At 32.5% G+C, this 6,949-nt stretch overlaps 1 long non-coding RNA gene across 1 annotated transcript; it reads right to left on the minus strand.

The window, feature by feature from the left end:
* Positions 1-2,912: 2,912 nt before the first annotated feature.
* LOC143047032 (uncharacterized) lies at positions 2,913-5,963 on the minus strand. The gene is made up of 3 exons (XR_012969376.1): positions 5,471-5,963; positions 4,815-4,974; positions 2,913-3,957 (listed from the first exon to the last, which is right to left on the minus strand). It is a non-coding gene; the product is annotated as an uncharacterized LOC143047032 (long non-coding RNA).
* Between the last annotated feature and the right edge of the window lie 986 nt (positions 5,964-6,949).

Genomic DNA, 6,949 nt, shown 5'->3' on the forward strand with positions numbered 1-6,949 from the left:
GTCAAACTTATAAATCTAAAACAAACTGACAACGCCATGGCTAAAAATGAAAAAGACAAACAAATAACAGCACACATGACACAACATAAAAAACTAAAGAATAAACAACACAAACCCTACCAAAAAACTAGGGGTGATCTCAGGTGCTCCAGAAGGGTAAGCAGATGCTGCTCCACATGGGGCACCCGTCGTGTTGCTTATTTGATAACAAATCTGGTAAATAGTCTAATTCGGTAGGTCACAAAAATGTTGTTTTGAGGCATTTTGTAAGTTGAAACATAGGTTATATGACATTGAAAATTAAAATTTGTAGAGTGCCTTTTGAAAGAATTTTTCAACACAGGGCATTGAAAATGTACTTTTTCAATGTAAACAAATTAAAAAACTTATTTTATTGAAAAGTGTATTCTTTCTTGATTGCAAAAATGTATATTCACTTCTAATAAAAATTCAAATGACTTAAATAGACATTTTAATTGCTTGGGAATAAACTAATAAACAATGGTTTGTTATAATTATTTAAAATTTTAAAACTGTTTCAAGCCAAATCCTGATAAAAAAAATGAACTCATCTAAATTGTTGATTAATTACAGATGATTATTGGAAATTTATTTTGTAAATTATAGGCCTTACTTGAATACCTTTTATATATTCATATTTATATTCATATTTCATTTTTTGTCGAGCCTGCAACTTTTGTTGCAGAAAGCTCGACATAGGGATAGTGATCCGGCGGCGGCGGCTACGGCGGCAGCGTTAGCTCACTTCTTAAAAGCTTTATATTTTAGAAGGTGGAAGACCTGGATGCTTCATACTTTGTATATAGATGCTTCATGTTACGAAGTTTCCGTCAGTCAAATGTCCAATGTCCTTGACCTCATTTTCATGGTTCAGTGACCACTTGAAAAAAAAGTTCAAATTTTTTGTAATGTTGAATTCTCTCTTATTATAAGTAATAGGATAACTATATTTGATATGTGCGTACCTTGCAAGGTCCTCGTGTCTGTCAGACAATTTTCACTTGACCTCAACCACATTTCATGGATCAGTGAACAAGGTTAAGTTTTGGTGGTCAAGTCCATATCTCAGATACTATAAGCAATAGGGCTAGTATATTCGGTGTATGGAAGGACTGTAAGGTGTACATGTCCAACTGGCAGGTGTCATCTGACCTTGACCTCATTTTCATGGTTCAGTGGTTATAGTTAAATTTTTGTGTTTTGGTCTGTTTTTCTCATACCATATGCAATAGGTCTACTATATTTGTTGTATGGAATGATTGTTAAGTGTACATGTCTAGCGGGCAGATGTCATGTGACCTTGACCTCATTTTCATGGTTCAGTGGTCAAAGTTAAGTTTTTGAGTTTTGGTCTTTTTATCTAATGCTATATGCCATAGGTCAACTATATTTGGTATATGGAATGGCTCAAGTAGGATATACGGTACTATAGTTCCGGCTTTTTTGCCGTAAATTCCTACGCGTATGTATTCATGGGTAATAAAGGTAAAACTGTTTGAATGTTTCATTCTAGTAAAATTAATGAGTGAAAGACAGGTTGACAAGTCGACAGGTTGACAACTTTGAAAATGTTATCGTTGAAATAAGTGGTTGACAGGTTGACAAGTCGACAGGTTGACAATTTTAAAAATGTTATGGTTGAAATAAGTGGTTGACAGGTTGACAAGTCGACAGGTTGACAGGTTGACAAGTAGACAAGTCGACAGGTTGACATTGTTAAAAATGTTATCGTTCAAATAATTGGCTGACAGGTTGACAAGTCGACAGATTGACAATGTTAAAAATGTAAAAACAAATTATAGTTAACAGGTTGACAGGTCGACAAGTCGACAGGTCAATAGGTCGACAGGTTAATAAGACGTTGACCAATTGATAATAGCGTTATGTATAACTGGTAGGCAAATTGACAAATTGACAATGTACCTATACACTGTATAGGACTGTATCGGACCACAGATGAATTATCACGTTATGATTGGTTAAATTCCGTCACGTGGTGACCCCTTATGAGACCATATGGGGTTAGTAAGTTTCCTATGGGGTTCATTACGCGTTAATGATGGCGACGTCATCTATTAATGTTGTTGTGTTTCATTGTTAATTTTTCAACAAAACGCCGCAGAAAAAGTCCAGCGTCCGATAAATTCGTTATACGGTTAACTACTGACCCCATACGGATCCATAGAGGGTTAGTAAAATTCATAGGGGACTCGGACTCCGGCCTCACCCCCTATGGATTTTACTAACCCTCTATGGATCCGTATGGGGTCAGTAGCGAACCATCTATACTATTAAACGGGAAGACCTCATTTTTGGTGTCGCTTCTCTTCTTCCAGAATAAATTAATCAACACGCCTCTGTGTCCTATGTGTACAGTGCATAGTCGCATTTGTCATCCATTCATATGATTATTCAGATTGAGTTATTTTAGGAGAAAAACGAGAAAAAAAGGCATCAGGATATTGTCCCGTCATTGTACGGAATTTTAAGTCAGATTAGACTACCGGTTTGCGTTTTTCTGTATACTTTGAACATACATATACTACGAATAAAGTGTATTTTCTGAATTTTATCTGCTATCATTTTCAAGTTTACTATCCACGGCGGTCACAGAGTTTATTAAATAGAGAGGGTCTGTATACTATATCAATGATCACCATGGATCGATTAGTAAACTTAGAATTGAAAGTAAATACGCTTTATTTATATAGTAATGAATGTTCATAATATACAGATAAGAGCTAGAATTATTCATGTGAAGTTTTGATACTTTTTCTGAAATTCTCCAGTCATTAAATCTTTTACAAAATTTATTGATTACATAAAAAAAAAGAAGATGTGGTATGATTGCCATGTTAAGACAACTCTCCACAAGAGACCATAAAGGACACAGATATTAACAACTATAGGTCACCGTACGGCCTTCAACAAAGAGCAAAGCCCTACAGCATACTCAGCTTCAAAAGGCCCGAAATGACAATGTAAAACAATGCAAACTAGAAAACTAGCGGCCTTTTTTATGTACAAAAAATGAACGAAAAACAAATATGTAACACATAAACAAACGACAACCACTGAATTACAGGCTCCTTACTTATTAAAATAAATGTTCATAACATACTAAATGTATGTTCATATTGGAATTGATAGAAAACCAAAAATTGGGAACTTTGGAAATAAAGGTGGAGGGTAAAAAAACATTTTCCTGTCCCCAATAACCTATGACTTATGATACTTTTTCTGAAATTCTCCAGTCATTCTGTATTTTACAAAATTCTTCCAACAACACTTTAAATACTTTAAACTACGCTCTGAATGCCCGAGATTACGCGGGTGTGTTCTAGTATAACTTATAATAGCAAGTCGACTGGTTAACAGTTGTCAGGTTTGATTAATAATTGGCCGATATGCAGTTATACGTCTTGGCTGAAATAAAGGTTAAAAACATACAGTTCATTTTTATTTTTTGAATTGCAATATTCTGCATTGAATTCAATTGCATAGTTAATGGTTAATAGGTAAAGTACAAAACTAGCTATTAAAGTTAACATTTTACATAATATCCTACGGTCCATAAAATTATACATTGTTTTAGATTGTCTTTAGTAAACAAATGTTAAATGTTAATAAAATTGAAATCTACAAATTTTGATGTGTTTCTTTTTCTTGTCCTCTTCAATCATTAATATACAGGAAACCAATCAATAATTTCGTCATGATGATGATGGCTTGGGAGACAAAACATTAACATGTTTTTATCCACGTTTTCAATATGTTTAAAGTTGTTTCTGTATGTGTGGTTGTCAATCTTCACTTTTTGTAATATGTTTAACTTTTCTACTTCACTTGGGCTTGATTTCATGAACACAATTTTGGAATTTTTTCTCAATTTTAAATTCATTCCAAACCCTTCCTTTTCCAGTTCCTCCAGTTCATCTAAAAAGCAAATGTATTATTTTGTTAACATACCATTGTTTAATTTACATTCAATAAATATATTTTGAAATTAAAACAAACTTTTAATAATAAACAAGAATATGACCATAGTAAACGAGTGACGCACTCGCACTATAAGTTGTAATTAAAATTAATAAAATCACATGATACGGAACACATGTACAAAGTTCAAAGTTAATAAATCTTTGACTTCATCAGAAATTAACTTGAACAACAACTTAAACCTTCAATATCAAGAACTATTTTCTGAAACGAGACAAACGGACGACGGTTAGAGTAATGTACAAAAGAACGACATAAAAACCAGACAAACAGGGCAGAAAATATGAAGTCCCAAAAACACATATTTTTCTTTTATTGTTGGTAAGTAATATGTGAATTAAAGTTAATTCTGAGGATAATGTTTGTTTTGATAAAATTTAATCAGTAACAATACAATTTAATTTGTAAAATTTTAACAAATACCAATTGATGTGTTCCTGCAAATTAATAACATTGCTTTACTGTTTAGCTGCAGAACGCGCAGGAGATAAAGCATGGCTTAAATACCATTATGTTACTAAATATTGTCCTGTACCTTATCTGGAATATGCCCGTTTCAAATCGTTATTTACGTTCCACTTTGTATGTACTTGTGTGTTCGCATTTGTCCTATGTTATAAATCTGAGTTTCTTTAGTTCTTAGTATAGTTACTATGTTACCTTGGTTTTATATTTTTTTTTCTTTTTTTGATTACTTTTTATCTTAAGTAATTATTTATTTAGTATAATATTGTATGTATAATATAATTTACGATTTTCTAAAATATAAACATGTTTTACATGTATATACATACGTTGTATGCTGTCCTTGAGGGCACCCTTTAAATGTCTTTGCAAATCACGCAAGCACACCAATGGCCCTTTACTGTTTGCTACTGCTCGTATAACTCTGTTTTTAAATGTTTGAATTTTATTCAATGTTATGAAATCAGCTGGTTGCATACTGTTCACTGCCTGTTTAAAATAAAAAGAAAATTTATCATAATGTTAATATATATTTTTTTTAATTTAATTCAGGAATGACTGTAAATTTTGTTCTGACTATGCGTAGCGGGTTATTTAACAGTGTTCACCACATTTTTTATGTTATTTCAAATAGACAGAAAAAAATATTAGTCATTTCTTATAACTTAATTCTAAAATCCATTTTAAACGGTATAAAACCATGAAAAAACGTTGATGACGTAACGGTCACATGACTAAATTATGTCTATGGTCTGATAATAAAATAACGTCGGCCAATCAGAAGACGCGTTACAACCAAAATTGAATGATTAAAAAATAGTTGTTATAATATTACTTTAAAGTATTTAGTTTTAACATTATGAGTATATGAATTTCAGAATTTCGCTACTTTAATTCAAAACTATGCAATTAAGTTATACCTTACACTGGTAATGGTGTTTTAAATTTTTTCAAACTAATAAATTAGAATTGTCAAATATTATACCTGAAATAACACAGATTTTTGTTGTGCTAAAATGCTGTATAGTCTTCTTGCTGAATTAAATATATTCAGGTCAATTGTAGTTTCATTACATTCGTTTTCTTCTTCTTTCAACTGCAAAAGAATGTACTTTGACAGTATATGAAGTAGTGCAGCCAGCCGTAGTACATGTATAGTGTCCTTACTACTTGTCATGCATAAATCTATTTGTGTAGGTGGTATGTTTTCTTTATCTTCTTCATTGTTTTCTGAAATTGACAATTATAAAAAAAAATGTATGTAATGTATTTATATTTATTTGTAAAACAAACGAAAGAACGAACGAACGAACGAACGAACGAACGAATGAACGAACGAAATAACGAACGAACGAACGAACAAACGAACGAACGAACGAACGAAATAACGAAAAAAGAACGAACAAACGAACGAACGAACGAACGAACGAACGAAAGAACGAACGAAAGAACGAACGAAAGAACGAACGAAAGAACGAACGAACGACCAAACGAACGAACGAACGAACGAACAAACGAACGAAAAAAATAACAAATGAAAAAACGAACGAACGAACGAACGAACGAACGAACGAACGAACGAACGTACGAATGAACGAACGAACGAACGAACGAACGAACGAAAGAACGAACGAAAGAACGGACGAAAGAAAGAACGAAAGAAAGAACGAAAGAACGAAAGAACGAACGAAAGAACGAACGAACGACAGAACGACAGAACGAACGAACGAACGAACGAACGAACAAACAAACGAACGAACGAACGAACGAACGAACGAACGAACGAACGAACGAACGAACGAACGATCGAACAAACTAACGAACGAACGAACGAACGAACGAACGAACGAACGAATGAACGAACGAACGAAATAACAAACAGCCGCTTTTCCCCGATGAGAGCAGAGCTTTAGAGATTTTTGACATTTTATGATGATTAAAAGATAACATACAGTTAAAAAAAGGTGACAATTAGTGGGATTTGTTTGATTAAATGATACTTAAACAATAGGATGGAATAAATTCTTACTAGACATGAACTCCTATCAATCAACTGCAAGAATACTTTTACTTACAATCAGAATTGATATCCATAAAAAATTTGAAAAAAAAATGTTATGTAAGCATTTTGCAATGAAGTGATAATGTTAGAACAGCTTACCTGCTGGGTATATTTTTATGGGTTGTAGTACTGAATTTTAAATCTATCTACATTTTAATCAATGAACTAAAGCGAAAGGAACTTGTACAATGTTTACACACAGTTTTACAAATATTGTTGTGACCAAATTGCGTTTACATAGTAGTTTTAGCTTTAAATTGTAGTCAAACAAATTTTAAATGATCAAGAACATGAGGAAGTATTCAGTTATAAATAGTTAAAATTTTTGAAGTGCGATCTTTTATATAAAAATAGGATATACTTCATATATTATGAAGTCCTATCGTATTTAGTATAGACAAA

The sequence above is a fragment of the Mytilus galloprovincialis genome, chromosome 9 (genome assembly GCF_965363235.1).
Source record: "Mytilus galloprovincialis chromosome 9, xbMytGall1.hap1.1, whole genome shotgun sequence".
Taxonomy (NCBI): domain Eukaryota; kingdom Metazoa; phylum Mollusca; class Bivalvia; order Mytilida; family Mytilidae; genus Mytilus; species Mytilus galloprovincialis.